The sequence below is a fragment of the Haliotis rubra genome, unplaced genomic scaffold, assembly GCF_003918875.1.
Source record: "Haliotis rubra isolate DU_JTF1 unplaced genomic scaffold, ASM391887v1 Scf669, whole genome shotgun sequence".
In the NCBI taxonomy this organism is placed as follows: Eukaryota; Metazoa; Mollusca; class Gastropoda; order Lepetellida; family Haliotidae; genus Haliotis; species Haliotis rubra.
In genome coordinates, this window is record NW_025767378.1 from 57,192 (window position 1) to 78,998 (window position 21,807).

The 21,807-nt window shown below is 42.8% G+C and overlaps 1 long non-coding RNA gene across 1 annotated transcript in view; it reads right to left on the bottom strand.

The window, feature by feature from the left end:
• LOC124257621 overlaps window positions 1-20,845 on the bottom strand; it is a 70,020-nt gene extending 49,175 nt beyond the window's left edge. Inside the window, exon 1 of the long non-coding RNA XR_006893317.1 lies at window positions 20,776-20,845. This is a non-coding gene — a long non-coding RNA (uncharacterized LOC124257621). The remainder of the gene's footprint in view (window positions 1-20,775) is intronic.
• Window positions 20,846-21,807: the final 962 nt, after the last annotated feature.

Sequence of the window (21,807 nt, forward strand, 5' to 3'; positions counted from 1 at the left end):
GCACAACTGGATCTCTTTTCTGTGCCCCCTGTGGTGACTTCGGTCCAAGAAGGTCAGTGGATTCGATACAGTCCTCCTGCACCCCCTTCGGTTGCGGGTCCCCTCCAATTTAACATTGCTAACCCTGTCAATACAATTTAATGTACCAAAGTCCCCTGTGAATACTTGTGCCTGTTTTATCCTGAGGAAGAAATGAATGACAACTACAGACGACTGGTGGCTGAAGAAGAATGCAAGAGAAGAGCAATGTGCTTTGAACACGGTACACTACCACCAACCACCTGTAGTTGTTGGGGTCGAGATGTCCCTGATCAAGCAGCATAATAAAGGACCACCCAGATGGAAAAGGGGTTCAGTTCAACACCAGACACCGTACGGTCAAGACCTGTTGTGCAAACCTGTTGTGCAGACCCGTTGTCCAGATCAGCTGTCAAAATGATGCGCCCGGATGCCTGCGAATGTTCCAAGGCACAACTGGATCTCTTTTCTGTGCCCCCTGTGGTGACCTCGGTCCAAGAAGGTCAGTGGATTCGATACAGTCCTCTTGCACTCCCTTCGGTTGCGGGTCCCCTCCAATTTAACATTGCTAACCCTGTCAATGCCTACATCAATTTGAGCCAGTGTTACCTCCGCATCTGCTTCAAAATCAAGAATACAAATGGTACGGATGCAGTTCATGATGGCAATCACACACTCGCCGTGTCCACGGTGAACAACATGATGCATTCCCTCTTTCATGAAGTGCGTGTGTAAGTGGGTCACAACCAACTGGAAATTACTCCTTCCATCGGTACCTATCCTTACCGAGCCTATTTGGAAACGTTACTGAGTTATGGGAAGGCAGCCAAAGGGACCCATCTCCAGTGCCCAGGATGGTACACAAATGAAGCTGGAAAAAGGAATCACTTTAATGCTGTCACCCAGAATGCTAACGCAGGACTTGTTGCACAACGACGGGTCATTCTGCCCACCTGAGAAGTGGAACTGAGAGGACGTCTCCACTGTGACCTGTTTCTCCAAGACCGGTACCTGGTGGATGGAGTCCCCATGAAACTAGAACTGATTCGCAGCCCGAGTGCTGGAGATGCTGAGTGTCTATTTGAACTGACCAAAGCCGAGTTCTACGTGCGCCAAGTCAACATCGATCCTGCCATATGGGAACAACATGTGAAACACGTGTCACCAGAAGTCATGGTCAAATATACTTTGACCCGAGTCCAAGTCACAGCCCATTACATTTCAGGAGGAGGACGCGATTTCCACAAAGATCAACTGATTGGAGGCTACCTGCCCAAACGAGTGGTGCTGGGATTGGCGGACAATGATGCTTTTGCTGGCAGCAAGGAAAAGAACCCCTACCATTTCAAGCACAACAACGTGACCAGCCTCAAGCTGAAACTCAATGGGCACTGAAATCAAAAGCGACATTCAGAACAACAGTGCCTCGCTCAAACAGTTGTACATGAACCTGTTCCGCAACACGGGACACCTGTGACAAGAACATCCCTGCAACCTCACCCTGGATGAGTTCAGGAACGGATTCACTGTGTGGGTGGTGGATCTGACGGCGGATCTGGGCGCAGATGAAGGGTATAACAACCCACGACAGACGGGCAAGTTGGGACTTGAACTTCAGTTTGCAGAACCGCTACCACGTCCCGTCACGCTCGTCTGCTACGAGGAATACGAAAGTGTTTTGGAAATTTAATTGGTTCCGCAATGCTCTGATGGTCTAAGGATGGACGACAGTCACTTGACGACCATACACTTGAACGACCACGTATAACAGGATCCCCTGCTGCAGCCCCTCTACCAAAGTACCTTTTGCCCGAGATCACTTTGCAACCACCGTGCTGTGTGAACAGCAGGTACATTATCCTAAAGCCTACATTGTCAACACGGACCCCAGCCATCTTCCAGGACAACACTGGGTGTGCGTGTATCGTGCTGCACCAGGTGCCATTGATTACTTTGACAGTAATGGACTCCATCCCTACCAACAGCATCCAGACTTTTGGAATGTCATTACCTTCGCCAGATGGCTCCAACAACAGTGGAATCATCAGTCAATTCAACCCTGGTTCAGTGCCTCTTGTGGGATGTACTGCTTGTATGTACTGGCTCAACGTGCCCGTGGATGGTCTTTTGACGAAGTGATGGAACAGTTTCATCCCTACGATACCCTCGTCAATGAAGAACGTGTAAGACGCTGGTTTCAACCGACACGCCTGACAGAGAACAACGATGGCCATGATCCACAACCCTGCCAAAGGACACTACCTTATCGTTCTGATGTTCTCATGTTACAGTTCTGATGTTCTGATGTTACAGTTCATACTGTTTGTAAACAAAAGATCAGGGACGCCCCTAATCCTGCATCTTTTGTCAAAGTGTTCTTGTTAGCGAGGGAAAAAATAAACGTTTGAAAAAATGTCAACCTATCGTTGTTATTAGTGTTGTTTGCATTGGATGTAGCATTCTTTTGAGAGAGATGAGTGGTCCTGAAAAGGGCCGTTGTAGAGTGTGGATGTACTGCGTACCTCACTCACAGGGACCACAGCTGGGTCATACATTGGCATGGGTGAATGCCCAGCTTTCGTTTCACTACACACTTACTCCCATGCGTCAACCGGCGAATATAGGTATCGTTGAGGCTGGTACCACAATAAACACACTTTAGGACTACATCATCGTCACCGCACGCACGCCATCGTTCTCTCACCACCCTCGCTCCCTCCCTCCCTCCCTTCCTCCCTCCCTTCCTTATCCTTCCCGTCCGTCCGCCATCTTGCATGGTGTGTACGCTCGCGAGATCCCGCGAGACTCCACGAGATCCCGCGAGATCTCACGCCACCACACCGGATGGGCCACCATCTTGAAACTCGTCCGCCATCTTGGCCCGGAGGTGACGTCATCGGGATGCGCACGCACACAGCGGAACCGGAAGAACCGGAACTACCTCCACTGACCGCCATCTTGGATCACGTGACCGGAAGTGCCGCCATCTTGACAATCCTGCCAGGGTGACATGGTAGACTACTTACATTGTACCATGTGGAGAATCGAAAAAAAGGCGCCGAGGTGACGAGCGAATGCTTTAATCTCTAGGCTACCATCCCACAACACGTCCCCAACCCACCCACCTCCCTCCCCACCCCCTACCCCCTCCTACTGAATAGCAAATGTTTGACACAGTACACTGATGTTTTACTTTATGTAGGTGGCGTCGTAGCAGTCATATGCCTTGGTATTATCCTGATGACCTTCACAAAGACTTCACGGTGCTCAAGGTCGCAATTACAGAATGATCTCGATGCTGAATTAGAGGCACAGCGAAAGCAGGCATTCAAACAGATTTCGACACCTACATCAACAACATTCAAACAGATTCCGGCAGCTACATCAACGATGACGACAACAACACTAAAACAATGCCGCGATGATTTTAAAGAAATATTTGAGAAAGAAAAACGATATACAGTGGAAACCGCTTAAGTAAAGACCGCTTAACTAAACATACCGGATAAGTAAACACTATTCTTTGGTCCCGGCAAATTTCTTCATTAATTATCATTATTAGAGTCCGGTTAACTAAACTCGGATAAGTAAACAATACCGCTTAACTAAAGGTTTTTTCACGATCCCTGGAAGTAAATTCCTTAACAAAAGAGACCGGATAACTAAATTAGCGATCACCACATAATCCGACATGAGGGGCACGTGTCAGTCTCCAGTCAAACAAACATCCTACTTACAGCTCGCTGTCGTCATGCAGTTAACAATACACTGACAACTGGAAGCCAGCCCTGATAAGTTGTTCATTGTTTTAGGTAGCTTGCGAGTATCAGTGATTACACCAATCAGCAATGACAGTGAGTTTATCCAGTTTACATTGTGAATGACATGAAGCAGGCCGCCATTACGGTCACGTGACAAGTACAATCTCGCTGCGATATCGGAATAAGATCAATTGGAAAAAATGCTTGTTTATTTAACACAAATGCTATCGGATAAAACAGAGGGAAAAAATATGTATCGTCAGTCTAGTCTGGCAAAATGTCTGAGCAATCTCGCGAAGGACCTAGCGTGACTGGGGGGATACCGAGATCAAATCGTTCTGTCAAAGGTAAACGCAAACTTGTGGCAAAGTCTATTGAGGACAAATTCGCTGTACTTATAGAAATTGAAAATGGTGTGTCAAAGTCAGATGTTGCAAAGACATTCAACATACCCACTGCTACTTTGTACAACTGGATCAGAAATTCGGACAAAATTAAGGAATGCTACCACAGAGACAATCCCTCATGACATCTTTGTGGAGTAAAATGTTAGACTGTTAGACTAAAATATTTTGTTTCATTATGTTTGATTTTTATTACTTTGTATTATAAATGTATTACTTAACGCAATGAATTTGATTTTTATTACTTTGTATTATAAATGTATAACTTAACGCAATGAAATGTTAGGGAATAAAACATGTCATATTACTTACAAATGTTGTCTGTTGTTCTGCTGTCATTTCCGGGTTTTGATAAGTTTGGATAAGTAAAATACCTGATAAGTAAACAATTTTGGCGAGTCCCTTGAAATTTTACTTATCAGGTTTATACTGTATATGTTTTGACATAATCGGCGGAGTGGGGAATTTCATGTTTGCATACGCCTCGGTGTATGGAATGGCGACAAAGGTCAACAAGTCAGTGGTGACCAAAACGAACAACTTTCTGAAGTACTTCCGGATAAAAGCCAACCTTGTCAATGACTTTTGTGTTTGTGAAACAGCCAAATTTATCTTCGAGGACAAACATTGTCAGTTTAGCGAAGATTTGCTGAATTTGACCGAGAAAATAAAATATCGGCCTGGCTACTATTTTCAGTCGTGGATGTACTTCCGGCATGTCGCAGACGACATCCGCCAACAGTTCAGGTTCAAGGACGAACTGCGTGAGAAAGCCGTCAGTATTAAAAAGGTAAGTATACAAATGGTCATCTTTCCCGACAACTTATACTGCATGATTTAACAACCTCTGGAATACATCACACTCTTCAGGGTTCTCGAGAAGCGTTTGTAAAACAACAAAGAGACAGGGGCCATGACAACGTAACGACTGTCGGCCTGCACGTGCGCAGAGGGGATATCACCAACAACAGGCAATTTGTTGAGTACGGATATACGGTGGCTCCCCCACAGTACTTCTCCACGTCAATGACGTACTACAGGAACAAATACAACACAACATTGATCCTGGTATGCTCGGACGACATTGCATGGTGTAAAGAAAACATAAACGGAAGTGACGTCATGTTCACGGAAGATAACCCATTCGAAGTAGATCTCTCTGTATTAACCCAATGTAATCATTCCATAGTGTCGGTGGGAACATTCGGTTGGTGGGCCTCGTACCTGGCAGGAGGCGAGAAAATCTACTATAAAGTTAAGAATGCAGTTTTCAAAGGATTATTCAGACTTCTTCTACCCCGGATGGATTGGTATGGAGTGATGGACCACAATATGCAGGCGTGAAGGTGTGTGTGTTGTGTGAATGTGTGTGTGTTGTGTGAAGGTGTGTGTGTTATGTGAAGCTGTGTGTGGAGTGTGAATGTGTGAAAAGGTGGAGAACTAATGGTCCATAAGCAATGTCAGGATGTTTGTACATGATAGCAGATGACTGTGGTGCAATGTGTGAGGTTGGTAGATGACTATGATGCAGTGTGTGAGGCTGGTAGGTGATTGTGGAGCAGTGTGTGAGGTTGTTAGATAATTGTGGTGCAGTGTGAGAGGTTGGTAGGAGATTGTGGTGCATTGTGTGAGGTTGGTAGATGATTGTGGTGCAGTGTGTGAGGTTGGTAGGTGATTGTGGTGCAGTGTGTGAGGTTGGTAGGTGATTGTGGTGCAGTGTGTAAGGTTGGTAGGTGATTGTGGTGCAGTGTGTGAGGTTGGTAGGTGATTGTGGTGCAGTGTGTGAGGTTGGTAGGTGATTGTGGTGCATTGTGGTGCAGTGTGTGAGGTTGATATATGATTGTGGTGCAGTGTGTGTGTGTGAGGTTGGTAGGAGATTGTGGTGCAGTGTGTGAGGTTGGTAGATGATTGTGGTGCAGTGTGTGAGGTTGGTAGGTGATTGTGGTGCAGTGTGAGTTTGGTAGGTGATTGTGGTGCAGTGTGAGAGGTTGGTAGGTGATTGTGGTGCAGTGTGTGAGGTTGGTAGGTGATTGTGGTGCAGTGTGTGAGGTTGGTAGGTGATTGTGGTGGTTGTGTAGGAGGTTGGTAGGAGTGCAGTGTGTGAGAGGTTGGTAGGTGATTGTGGTGCAGTGTGTGAGGTTGGTAGGTGATTGTGGTGCAGTGTGTGAGGTTGGTAGGTGATTGTGGTGCAGTGTGTGAGGTTGGTAGGTGATTGTGGTACAGTGTGTGAGGTTGGTAGGTGATTGTGGTGCAGTGTGTGAGGTTGGAAGGTGGTTGTGGTGCAGTTTGTGAGGTTGGTAGGTGATTGTGGTGCAGTGTGTGAGGTTGGTAGGTGATTGTGGTGCAGTATGTGAGGTTGGTAGGTGATTGTGGGGACGAGATAGCTGGTGATTGTGGTGCAGTGTGTGAGGTTGGTAGGTGTTTGTGAGGAGGAGGTAGCTGGTGGTATGTGAGGTTAACAAAGCCAGTTTTCATATTATTGTCCTGGAAATTAATTACAAATGCTAATAAATGAAAATAAATTTCTTGATCGTTGACGTCTAAGCTGTTGAACTTTCGAACGCCTTTACTAAACAGTACAACCTTAGATATTCAGTAGTGGACGATCGGCTGTCAAGACAATACACACATATATCCTTTTCAGTCTCGCTGCTACTGCACAGGCAAAAACTACCACAGGTTATCTAAATTGTTTGCATATCAAGTCAATTGTCTTGTTGTTATGTTCTGACTGATAACATATAGACCTATAAAATATGGTGGACCGTTCACACCCGTTGGACAGCTCACGTGTTTACGCCATGTGTTATCGCCGAGTGTCGGCTTTGATGCATTTTCACCACATGTTTGCACTGCCGTTTGAACGTCTCCTGGATATGAGCTCAGCTCGGGTTTCGGAAGCCTGTAACCTTCAGTCCCCGCGTAGCAGTACCTTCAAAACCATAGTAGTCACCTCGACAGCTGACGTGGGATGTTATGGTTGTTGTTTAGTTTGTCGCTGACACTGGTGGTCTCAAAAATAGTGCTAACCCCAAAACTGATAGTCCTGATGAAAATACTGACAGTGTTGACCCAAGAATGATAGTGTTGACTTCAAAACTGATAGTCCTGGTGTCATTACTGATAGAATGATTGTGTTGGCCCCAAGACCGATAGTGCTGATGAAAATACTGACAGTGTTGACCCAAGAATGATAGTGCTAACCCCAAAACTGATAGTCCTGATGAAAATACTGACAGTGTTGACCCAAGAATGATAGTGTTGACCCCAAAACTGTTGACCCAAGAATGATAGTCCTGATGAAAATACTGACAGTGTTGACCCAAGAATGATAGTGTTGACCCAAAACTGATCATCCTGATGAAAATACTGACAGTGTTGACCCAAGAATGGTAGTGTTGACCCCAAAACTGATAATAATCCTGACCCAAGAATGATAGTGAAACTGATACTGATGAAAATACTGACAGTGTTGACCCAAGAATGATAGTGTTGACCCAAAACTGATAGTCCTGATGAAAATACTGACAGTGTTGACCCAAGAATGATAGTGTTTACTCCAAAACTGATAAGTCCTGATGAAAATACTGACAGTGTTGACCCAAGAATGATAGTGCTAACCCCAAAACTGATAGTCCTGATGAAAATACTGACAGTGTTGACCCAAGAATGATAGTGTTGACCCCAAAACTGATAGTCCTGATGAAAATACTGACAGTGTTGACCCAAGAATGGTAGTGTTGACCCCAAAACTGATAATCCTGATGAAAATACTGACAGTGTTGACCCAAGAATGATAGTGTTGACCCCAAAACTGATAATCCTGATGAAAATACTGACAGTGTTGACCCAAGAATGATAGTGTTGACCCCAAAAACTGATAGTCCTGATGAAAATGACCCAAGAATGACAGTGTTGACCCAAAAGAATGATAGTCCTGACAGTTAAGAATGACTGACAGTGTTGAAAACTGAAAGTCCTGATGAAAATACTGACAGTGTTGACCCAAGAATGATAGTGTTGACCCCAAAACTGATAGTCCTGATGAAAATACTGACAGTGTTGACCCAAGAATGATAGTGTTGACCCCAAAACTGATAATCCTGATGAAAATACTGACAGTGTTGACCCAAGAATGGTAGTGTTGATCCCAAAACTGATAGTCCTGATGAAAATACTGACAGTGTTGACCCAAGAATGATAGTGTTGACCCCAAAACTGATAGTCCTGATGTCAATACTGATAGAATGATAGTGTTGGCCCCAAGACCGATAGTGCTGATGCAGACACCAGTCAAGAATGTTTCTCTTTGTGGTGGGCGGTAACACCTCCATTCCACAGAGATTTCTGGCTCATCGGTCACTCATCGGGTCTTTTCCTTCCGGTAACCCACCGAAGGGTATTGAATCACAGTCCGATGAATCCGATTTGTGTTTCATCGGACACTACAGCACCAAGATCCTGAAGATGGGTCCAAGAAAGAACAGAAATGACAGAAGGGAAAAAAACGACCTCCCATTCTCCTGGTATGATGTTGTGGTTGACATCCCCTGTATCCAGCTGACCATTGTGCATGGCTGGGTGCCGTATTCGGATCAGGTTGTGGAGGAGGACACAGGTTTGGCTGCCAGTATTCCAAAAGCGTATTCCAAAAGCGTTCTCCACGATTCTTCGGGCTCTACTTATGCAATAGTTATATATCCGCTCTGTAAGAGTCAAGTTCTTTCTAGAGTAGGGCTTCATCATGTGGGTTCGCAAAACAAGGCGTCATCCGCGATCATGAAGTATGGCATGTTCTGGTTGTCATTGGCCATTGGCTCAGGTGGGGGAATCCCATTTGAACACTTTCTATTGTCTCTTTGTGCTCAAATGCATTATATATATCTGAGCGTCAGACATGTGTCCTTGACCACCGGTGTCTAACCACAAGAACCGTTAGTTCGCATCAACAAGTGCCATGTTGACCACTGAGATGAAATGTACGGTAGAGACTGCATGAGTTCTTCAGTTTCTTGAGTGCCAGGTGCTTGCCATCAAATGCCCCCATCACATGTGGAACCTTCCCATGCCTCTCGTATTCTTCAGCAGTTTCATGCCATTCTTGTTCAGTGGTGGGACACTGGATCACTTCATCAGCATACGTCGAAACAGTGGCAAAGACGGGAGCATCAGACCAATACGCTGAAGCCTGTGTGGATGCAGGCTGTTGAACATAATAGATGACAAACAAGATGGCAGCGCGGGTGAGATATTTCACTAATAGCATCGCCATGGAATACCTTGCATGCAGAAATATGATGCTTGCTCGTGTATTGGTTCAGATGCAAATTGTTAGCATGAATGTACAGTACCTAGTACATATAAATTATCACGTATATCCTGCACATGCTGTGTAGTTTGGTTCTGGCCTACTGAACCACCCGTCACACACCCGGGCAACAAAACCCTCACCACACGATTCAATGGTGACAAAAGTCTGCAACACCTTTTCCACTAACACAACGTTAACTTGCAGTCATACAAACCCAATGCCTCACTACTAGCGGCACAAGACGATATCATAATCTAACTTAAGTTATATTTGGGATTACACTTTCTTAGTAAAGTACAAATTCTAGTACTTTTTAGGTTGAGCCCCATCCGGGATTCCGGGGACTGACTTTGTGTGCTGCGATTAGGTGCCTGACTCTGAGGGTGTGGGTTCGAATCTCGGATGGGACTCAATCTATAAAGTAGAAGAATTTTTACTTTACTAAGAAAGTGTAATCTCAAATATAACATAATTTACATTTAACCACTTTCTAAAATGGCATTGTGTAATTACAGTTCATAATCATTTGTTTGTTTTCTAATCTCGTAGTTCGAACATCATATCTTGTTCACATACTTGCATAAGAAAAGACAACATACCTTGGGTTTGGACATGTAAACGTGAATTTATCACACGCCCAAGGGAACAGTTCTAAATGGATACTTCCTGTCTGTTGATAAGCCAGTCAGGCTGTCAGTGAAACTTGAGTAACAGACTAGATTTTACATGCGCTTGAAGTATTCAGCATTGAGTTCTCCCCCTTCCAGGAGTGCATGTATCTGTTCTGTGGGCCAGTTTATACAATGTCTGACTTTTGTCGGTACAAAGCTCTTATATTTCATAACTATTATGTCCGAAATGCAGAAACAACTAATTACCTAAAGGAAAACATTTTTTACGTATAGAATAACAACAAAATTTGGGCGGTTTCAATCATATGGACACGGCAAAATTACAGGAGCAGAATTTCTGCAAGATGAGGGCATTAAAGAACCAATAAACTTTGTTTTTTATTACTCTTTTAACCATTACATATGAAAGATTTGTGGTTAGTCTTATGCGGAACACCAAATTTATTCTTTAAAAACTTGTGGTTAATTAATACCGAGCGATTAAAAGTGGCCAAAAAGTCGCCTGCTTCCCTCTCGCCCGCCAACGAAACCACAGACAGGTTACGTAACTCTGTCGCCAGAGCACTGCAGTGACGTCATATGAGGAACGATTTTCAGTTAGTTGTATAGAAAATGTGTAGCACGCTCATCATTTTGATGATTTCTCGACATCAACGACGACATGCCGAATCGTTGCTTTGTCGTCAATTGCTCCTAGGGGGTCGGGCGATGGTGTCCCCATGCACAGATTTCCACAGGACCCCGCAGTTCGTGCTAAATGGGTTATGTTTCTGGGTGCGAAGCGAGCGTTGTGGAAGCCTGAAACGATATCTTACTTGTGTTCAGATCGCTTCACGGAAGTTAAAGAATCAAAACTACTTACTAGTTGTAGTAAAATATGCATATGATTGATGACCATAAAGATTTTCTATGACACAACTTGTAAGATAACGATTTCTTCCTCCGAAGTGAAGTTGTGGTCGAAGTAACAATAATATTGTAAGTAGTATTATATTGACACCCACCTCGCTGCCACGAGAGAAATTGTTATGTTATACGCTATGTCATGCAAAATCCTATTGGCCATCAATAAAATACATATTTTACTACCAGTAGAAAGTAGTTTTGATTTTGTAACTCGGTGAAAACAAACCTAAATACCATTTATCCTCAGACTGGCGGATGTTCCCGACAGGGCGCCGCCAATTTTAAAAATAAAAAAATCTGTTAGAATTAATGAGATTACGGTTTGTTTTCATCAAGTTAGAAAATCAAGACTACTTTCTACTCGTAGTTAAATATGTATTGGAATCATAACCAAACGGATTTTGCATGACACAACTTATAACATAACGATTTCTTCCACGGAAGCGAGGTGGGGGTCGAAGTCACAATACTGCGCGATAAATTTCTTGCTACATTCCCATGGTTAATGTCCACTCACCAGTATGTAGATACTAGTCAATGTGCGTCTTTATATTTGGTCTTATAATCCTAATTAGTTTATTATCATACTTGTATGCATTTTGAAACTAAATAAAAAGCAGACGATCTGCTGATACTTATAGTGAATTTATAACAGAACTGTAATATCTAGACATTTTATAGTTTGCCAATGTGAATCATAATTTGCACACAAACCCTAGTGCATGTTGTCTGTCTCATTACACTTCACGGCGAAAACAATGATTCTGTTGAATGCTACGACAAATGAATAAAAACAAAATGCAAATATTAAAATTAAAACAGATTAAAGTTATAGGAACAATATCAGGCCATTACCTTGTTCGAGGAATGTATCCATCAATATCCACAAAACTGTTCCAAATGATGTGTCTTTTAACAGTTTAATATACGAAAAAGTGATAAATCTTTTCAGGTATTGGTGTATAGTCTCATTGGTCACCCAAGATAGCACACCTGGCAACTAATTGCATAATGTCCGCCTTTCTTTAAAACAGTAATTTAGTTAGCCAATAATGGGCAATCAATCAATGTATTGCCGGTTAATCCTTTGAAAGAAGGACGTTGTTTTTACGCAGACACCGACACGACAGAGTGTATTCAGTATAGATTAGTAAATCTACATAATAAACACTACCTTTTGACAATTCCGCTGTGTAAGATAAAAGTAATTAATCAATCAGCGTGTTATCGGTTAATCCTTTGATCGATGTTTATAATGTTGAATATTTACTCCAGACACAAGAAATGCCAAATGGGAACCTTTGTCGGATAATCTAAGTGTGTTACCACTAATTATACCTGTTATAAATTCATTAACTGACCATCAAGAGAATGATGACAAATAACATGTGTAGGTTTATACCACCTAACACGGGTTACAACAAGGGAGTATTAATTGCTGTATTGCATGTGAAAACTTATGGGCCGACACTGTTTTGAGAATACAAACAGATTTTTACATGACATGATTAAATATCGAGGTAAAAAACCACAGAAATGGGATCAATTTGGATCAGTCATTATACAAATAGGGCCTAACGACACCAATCGATTTTGACAGAATCGTCTATGAAAACAAGTTGTAACTCGGAAACTAGGCAAAGCAGGAGACAAAATTAAATGACAGTAGATTGTGAGAACATATAGCTTTCATTTTCCACAACAATTGTCACGATTTCAGGTTTATACAAGCCTGTAAACAAGATAATTTAACCCCTAAAATGTAGATGAATTCTGCATCGGCCCTCAAAGCTATTCCTCATATGACGTCACAGAGGCGCGCAGCTCTGATTGGTTGAAATTTCGTTCGCGGGTGAGAATTGTGCACTGTTGTCAAAAAGGTCGATTTAAGTCAATTAAAGGTCGAAATGAGTAGTTTTAATGACGGGGTTTCATTTATAACGATGCCAGTTAGTGATTTATGTATTTGTACCCCCTAGGGTTGATGTGACCTTTAATAGGTGTACATCAGTTGGCCAGGGTGTGAGCTGAAGGAGGTAATGCATTTTTTAAACACGAAGATATGGACAAAACCAGCAGACGTTGATATTTTGTAAAAACCAAATCTGAAACACATATACTGTTGGTGCCAAGGCTGGGTCACCTGGGACAGCAGTGTACAATAAGCCAGACCAGTGGCGCCAGAGTGAGGGAGTGAGTGAGTTTAGTTTAAGGCTGCACTCAGCAATATTCCAGCTATATGGCGGCGGTCTGTGAATAATCGAGTCTGGACCAGACAATCCAGTGATCAACAGCATAAGCATCGATCTTCGCAATTGGGAACCGATGACATGTGTCAACCAAGTCAGCGAGCCTGACCACCCGATCCCGTTAGTCGCCTCTTACGACTAGCACGGGTTACTGAAGATCAATATTCTTACCCGGACCTTCACGAGTCAGTGGCGCAGAAACAACATAAGGGCCATTGTTACACACAACAGAGGGGCGGTGGGGTAGCCTTGTGGTTAAAGCGTTTGCTCGTCACGCCCAAGACCCAGGTTCGATTCCCCACATGGGTACAATGTGTGAAGCCGATATCTGGTGTCCCCAACCGTTATATTGCTGGAATATTGCTAAAAGCGGCGTAAAACCCCAAGTCACCCACTCACTCACTACACACAACAATATTACAGGAGTTGTTCCAGTATTTGGTGCTCTCATTTCCCAACATGTGAGGTACAGTCAAGACTGTCTCGGTGCTACCGTATTTTGGTCAGGTGAACAACTGACATACCTTGTTTGAGTCGGGTGCCAACGGTGACCGCGATATAATCAGCTTATTGCAAACATCTGGTGTCATCAATAGAGTGAGTTAAACTTTTACGTCACATTGACAAAAAGTCACACACTGAAAATGAATATATTCATACTTTTTTTAAAACCTGTCTTCGAAGTATAGCAACTATTCAAATATTTATTGCAAGTAAGGCCTCCGGCCCGTATACAAAGGAGCTTTACATATTGCCATTTACAAACACGTTTTACATATCCCGTTATAACATTAATCTTCAACAGTTTGTTTCTAAGAGAAATTGCATTTTAGCATATATAGCTAATTTTAATATAATAGTTTCAGAGATACAGGACAATTTGCCAGTTATCCTTGTGGTATATACTTGTTTCTTATATCGCAATAAAATGGACATACGAAAGGATTATCAATTTCATTTTCAATAGCAGAATGACACATTGGGCATAACCCCTTCGATCTTTCAATGAAAACTTTTCTTCCCTCATTTATCATCTAACAATGCATGTCTAAACTGGATAAATTGAAGACGTTCTCTACAAGTCATACCTCGAAAATTTAATAGTTTCTGGAGTGGAATGCCATTCTTGGTAAAACATATTTATAGATCGCTCACGAAATTGTTTAAAGAAGAATTTAATATCACCAACTGTTTGGTTTAACCATACAAAGCCGAATCCATGCGAAAATATGGTTTCTTACATGTGATGCTCATGCATGTAATATCATTTACATGTACGACCCGTGAAGATCCGGGTTAGAATTGCTTGTCGTAAAATCGGTAACGGGATCGGGTGGTCAGGCTCGCTGACTTAGTTGGCACATGCCTTCGCATCCCAATTACGTAGATCGATTCTCATGATGCTGATCACTGGTTTGTCTGGTCAAAATTCGATTATTTACAGACCGCCTCCAATAGCTGGAATACTGCTGAGTGTGGCGTTAAACAACAAACAAACAAACATCTAAATGTAGTGAGTGAGTGAGTGAGTTTTGGTTTTACGCCGCTTTTAGCAATATTCCAGCAATATCACGGCGGGGACACCAGAAATGGGCATCATACATTGAACCCATGTGGGGAATCGAACCAGGGTCTTCGGCGTGACGAGCCAACGCTTTAACCACTAGGCTACCCCACCGCCCCACATCTAAATGTAGAAACATATTAAACGCAAGTTTGGGGATTTGGCGTTGATGCATTCCAAGAATATTTAACCAGCATTTCAAGCCTCTAACTTGGGAGCTGATGTATAAAGGGTATCGGCCACATTCGACATATACCATGCAAATGGGTGTTGTTGGGGCAACGCTTAGGAATTTGGTTCATACTTGGAGATGTAGCTTTTCGAGACAATTATTGTAACGTTGGAATCCCCATACTTCTGACCCATATAACAGAATTGGTTGGATTTGGGCGTCAAATAAGTTTTAAAATATATTCGGTGTGAAAGCATATAACAGAGTAAATGTAAAACTTGTTTGAGACCATATGACTTATCATTCCACAACACAATATAACATTAGGTTATACACCGCCAGCAACCAAAGTAAGGCCACCATACAGGAGACCACGAGGACTTCTTCTGCTTCCTGCACAGTTCCCCAGTCGGATTTACATCATCCGTTCAGCAGCTGACATTTGAATGCTATTTTAGCCAGCATTTACAATTGACAAATATACCACGACCTAAACGTGGTAGGAACAAAATACTTGGAATCATGTACGCTTACCTATATCCCCACAGTGGGGCAATATTTGGACACTGCTTTAACCCCCTTCGAGGATTAAGCCACTGACCATCAAAGTTGCAAATTAAACTCCACAAATATTCAAAATCCACTATCGACACAATGTCACAATTTATTAATTAATTCAATTTCTTTTAAATTTCCAAGGATTAAATGAAGAACAACATAATTAAAATTATCCTTTTACTACTGAAATAAAGTAATTGTGCATTATTTGATGATATACCATTATTTATTGCAAAAGGATAATACTATGATTTGTGGTGTTTTCCTTAATCACTGTTTAACTGTTGACATCATAATATCGAAATCGGTATTATTTGCCACTAGGTATCGTGACACGCCCTTGAACAGATGTGGTGTAAAAAGTCAGTTCACAAATTCAGTATCCTGTGCGTCTACCACTGGCAGGCTTGACAACGACGACCCATAGACGACACTAAGCGACTGAAGAAAGCTCGGGGAATGCTGTCCAAATTCAACTTAGGTCAATGGCCGATTCTGGGCTTGACGTAAATGTCTCTCCATTTCATCCCACGCATGCTCGATAGGGGACAGGTCCAGAGAAACAGCTGACTAGGGGAGTACCGGAATATTCTGCTGTCTCAGGAAATCAGTCACAACACGAGCGACATGTGGACAGGCATTATCTTGCTGAAGCGTGAAGTTACTTACGTCTCTGTCCTAAACTGAACGGCTGCACATGAGGTCCAATGACCTCATCCCTGTATTGCAGACCTGTCACATTGCCTTTGACAATGACAAGTTGTGTCCGACCATGAGAAAAACGCACGCGTCAGCATACCGTTCACCTCGCCGTTTGTACACCCTTGCCCTACCATCTGTATTATGACTTCTTTGAGTGGCATTTTAGAAGTTGGGAAGTACAATATAGTACAAACGTTATGGATAACAACTTCGTGAGTGCGACGTTTCGATACAGATTCTGTATTATGACGGATTTTCTGTAAGCCGTGGCATAACGTACGCGCAGTTTAGGTTGAACTTATCGTGTTTTACACAACCTGCAGAGGCTACAAAATAATCAAGCGTTCTTTTATTTCTGCATTTTATTTAAAAATAGCTGCAGCTGACTTTCAATAGTGCCCATATTTTTCCCGCAACAAGAAATACCAAAATCATCCACTAAAAGCGATCCATCAAATGCAACATACTGTTTTATGCCAAATAAAGTTAAACTATGGTTTACGTATGTGAGGATTTGTAGAGGACTTAGGAATACATTCATCAGCTATTTCGTTAAGTTCATCAGAAAGTAATATCACAGGGTCGGAAACATTCATGAACAGTTCAGGTTTTAATTTGTTTGATGACAGTATTTCAAACAACGGCCAATTGGCTTCAGAGAAGTTCATCTTGATGTCGGAGGGTCATCAGACGGAGTTATAGCTTTGAGAATGGTTGGAAAATGGTCACTTCCACACAGGTCGTCATGGACTGACCAGTCAAACTCATTCAGGAGAGTCTGTCATGGATAAATCGAGAGAAGAGTATGTGCCGGTCCCAGGATGCAAATATTGTTATGACAGTGTTTTTTTTGTAATTTGTATTATCATCGATTAAGTGATAGTTTTTATGGGTCGCATGGCAATAGTATTTTTAGCGGTACGCCTTTTTGATAGCACTTCAGAGTTGCCTCCCTTGGCTTGCTATTATTTTGTTTTGACTTCCGGTCATATGTTCGAGAAAATCTTGCATCGTTCTGAGCTTTGCTAGAGAGAGACTGTGTAAGAGAGAGTGTTGAGAGAGCAAGGGGACTTTTCACAGATATTTGAGAGAGAGAGAGAGAGAGAGAGAGAGAGAGAGAGAGCAGACAGAGAGAGAGAGAGAGAGAGAGAGAGAGAGAGAGAGAGAGAGAGAGAGAGAGAGAGAGATGATTTTCACTTTTGTATAAGTAATTGTAAATTATTACAATTATTCTTAAGCCCTCTACAATTCCACTAAATAATGGCATTTGAGCTCATGGAGGCTCAAACGGAGTTCTTGATCGGGAGTGGGATCGACTCCCATGGAATTGGAGTGAAGGACTAACTTCCATTTCCAAAGGTTAAAACTGATTTTAATCCTTTACGGGGTTGACTCAAAAGAAGGCACCTCCACGTGCTGGAGGGCCCTGGTCCTTTTACTTTCTTATTGTCACTTTTGGATTCATCCTTATCCTTTGGCAATTCTGTCTCAGATGGGACGTCAATTATGAGTTGCGACAATTCCTCTGTCTTCTCTGTTGAAATATTTTGGGTATATTTGATTTTAAGAATCTGGGGTTTTCTTTCAAACCATGGGCATTTTTAGATGAGGTCAAATGCTCTCCATTGCAGTTAGCACACTTGATAACATTTGTGCACTCAGTGCTTTCATGGTCACCACTGCAACGGGAGCATACAGTTGTATTTCTGCGAGTTTGTCCATACTTCTGGCATTTAAAGCACCAGAGTGGTTTTGGAGTCATCAATAGAGAACGTGATACAGAGATACATGAACATCATGTATTCAGAAACGGTTCAATAGACTTGATGTTATTGACAAATTATTTTCACTGTGTTATTCGTTGTGAAATAATGTTCCAAGTGTAATGTATTGTACCTGCTGACGTTTAGTAGAGGGTACTGATGTATATTTAGACGTGTGCTATGTTTAGATCCCGGGAAGGTACTACTGACTGAGTTTTGGTTTTACGCCGCTTTTAGCAATATTCCAGCAACATCACGGCGGGGGACACCAGAAATGGGCACACAATGTACCCATGTGGGGATTCGAACCCAGGCCTTCGGCGTGACGGGCCAACGCTTTAACCACTAGGCTACCCCACAGCCCCTCGGGAATGCACGGGGAAGGTACTGAAGGTTACTTCAACCTTTGTGCCTTTCTACTATATTCTGACCCAGTGATTTGGAGAATCTTCTGGATTTTGTTCATAGTTATATAGAAGGAGTTAACTCTTGCATCTCATCTTACATTACATATCAAGTAAAAAGTAGACCAGCTATTGTATGGAGGCCTTCTTACCCTAGATACTTAGCCTAGGCCTATTTTTCAAACTTCACCATTGTTGCAGGAAGCGGATTAAGCATCTCTGTCTATGTTGTTATAATCACTGTTGTTGTATCATACTGACTTTGGGTTTGTACTGCCATTGTAATAACTTTGTAGTAATTTGTATTTGTAAGCTTAGTTAATTTTAGAATACAATTTCTAATTGTGACGTTTTGCTCTGACGTCACATGCACACACCCTTGGATTCAAGGTTTCTGTATAAGCCCATAACGTGGATATCAGTTATCCATAGACAATCCAATGACACCACACGTCATATTTGATATATTTAGACTTGTACTAGACTCAGATAGAAATACCCGTAACGCACTACAAGGAGCTTATTCCAGAATGATCTGCCCTTTGTGTAGAATTGTCAAGCATCTTTTTCTCTGGCATAAAAGGGGAGGATACAACGACATTCTTCTTGAGAGTTACGCCAGAATCTTTTGATGAACTACTCCAGAGACTCGCACCAAGACTCATGAAGGGTGATATCAATGCCAGGAGAGCCCTTGAACCTGGTCTCAAGTCAGCCTGCACCCTAAGGCACCTTACAGCTGGCGATCGGTATCCATCACTGTCATACAGCTTACAGCTTCAGGGTTGTTCGAGAAACCATTTGCAATTATATCCACGAAGTCTGTCAAGCCATAGTGGATGGGTATGCTGATGAAGTGATCTAGTGTCCCACCAGAGTGGGATCTTGGTGCTGTAGTGTCCCATGAAACTCTGCGAAGTGATTGTCGGCTGACCCTCCTTTTGTAGTCCGTTGGCCGTCAGATGTCACCGCTTGCTATGCTATATGTGTCGGATGGCAGTTGAGTTAATGAGCGATTACCTCCGATGTCACAACGGAGAGCAATCGGGCGGTGCTAAATATCATGTTACTCTCCGAGGAGAATCGAATTAGTGATGGGCGACTATCAGGCGCGTCGGGCACATCGCAGACTGCAATCAGATGAGCGTCAGATGACTGTTAATCACCGGACACTTATCAGATTGCCGTAAGACGTCGGTTAGACACGTCCGATAGTTGCACAACACGACACACATCGGACTGACTGGACTTTCATCCGACACTGACTCGATTTACGACCGGAAACAGCGTCCGATGGTGAACTAAGCTCTGAGATTAGTTCCTTCATCGGACGATTTAACAGAACAGAACAGAACAGAAATTTTATTTCAGTAACAGGTCTCCGGCCCAAAATACATATACATAAATTGATGGATAATTAGAGCACATATGTATTTCATTTAGATTTGTGTTTCTTGTCAACAAAGTATAAAAATAGACATACATCCTTGATGATATTAACATTTTTACTCTGTAATATAGATATCAAATTAATAATTGATGGACATTTACTAAAATATTTTGATATGTACTTATTTCTGATATGAGAATATGCATCACAGATATAAAACACATGCCATTCATCTTCAGCAACGAAGATACCATTTAATTTACAAAGCAGGCAATGCCTTTCATTATGTACAACATTAATGTATCTACCAGTTTCAACTGCTACTTTAAAATTACAACACCGAAATCGGGCATATGTAATTTTTAAATATTGAATTGGATATCAATATTTATCAAGTAGCTCAAAGATTTGAATTGCTTATAGTGAAAACATTTACAGCTACTGTCCAAATCGTCCGATGGCGAACTAAGCTCTGAGCTTATTTCATCGGACGATTTAGCCTCATCGGATCACGCCCGACTCGTCGAACACGGACCTGCTAGTCGACAACGGGTTCATCACATAATTGGGTTTCAATCGGACTGAGCCAGAAATCTCAGTGGAATGGCTCATTTACTGGGTGGTGTGTGTGTGTGTGTGTGTGTGTGTGTCCTGTGTTACCGGAAGGAAAACAACTTTGCTTCCGATGCATGTTCAATGTGAACCGATGAGCCCCCAAACAAAACTGCAGTAAAATCAATGGCTCATAGCCATAAATTATGGTCCATAACGCCGGTTAACAGGCGTGTAAGTGTGTGTCTTCCACCACAGGAACCATACACACGGTTCTGCAGCGAAATGTCGCACTGATATTTTAAAGCACTAACTTTGTGATCAATTTTATGGAGAAGCATGTTCTGAATTAACAATCACTAGGAGGACTGAGTTCAAACTTGACGCACCTACCAACCTCACTCACTGCACCACAATCACCACCAACCACACTGCACCACACGTCGTCCCACAATCACCTACCAACCTCACACACTGCACCACAATCACCTACCAAACCTCGTCACTACCAACCTAACACACTGCACCACAATCACCTACCAACCTGACACACTGCACCACAATCACTACCAACCTGACACTACCAACCTACCAACCTAACACACTGCACCACAATCATCACCAACCTAACACACTGTCACACCACAATCATCATCTACCAACCTCACACACTGCACCACAATCATACCTACCAACCTCACACACTGCACCACAATCACACACTGCACCACAATCCTCAACCTAACACACTGCACCACAATCACCTACCAACCTCACACACAATCACCACCCACAATCACCCCATAATCATCTACCACCACACCTCACACACACTGCACACCACAATCACCTACCAACCTCACACACTGCACCACAATCACCTACCAACCTCACACACTGCACCACAATCACCTACCAACCCTCACACTGCACCACAATCACCACCAGCTATCTCGTCCACAATCATCTACCAACTACCATCATCTACCAACCTCACACACTGCACCACAATCACCTACCAACCTCACACACTGCACCAGCCAATCACCACAATCATCACCTGCACCAATCACCACACCACACACACTGCACCACAATCACCTACCAACCTCACACACTGCACCACAATCACCTACCAACCTACCACACACTGCACCACAATCACCTACCAACCTCACACACTGCACCACAATCACCTACCAACCTCACACACTGCACCACAATCACTCTACCAACCTCACACACTGCACCACAATCACCTACCACACACTGCACCAATCACCTACCAACACACTGCACCACAATCACCTACCAACCTCACACACTGCACCACAATCACCTACCAACCTCACTGCACCACAATCACCTACCAACCTGTGCACACTGCACCACAATCACCTACCAACCTCACACACTGCAAC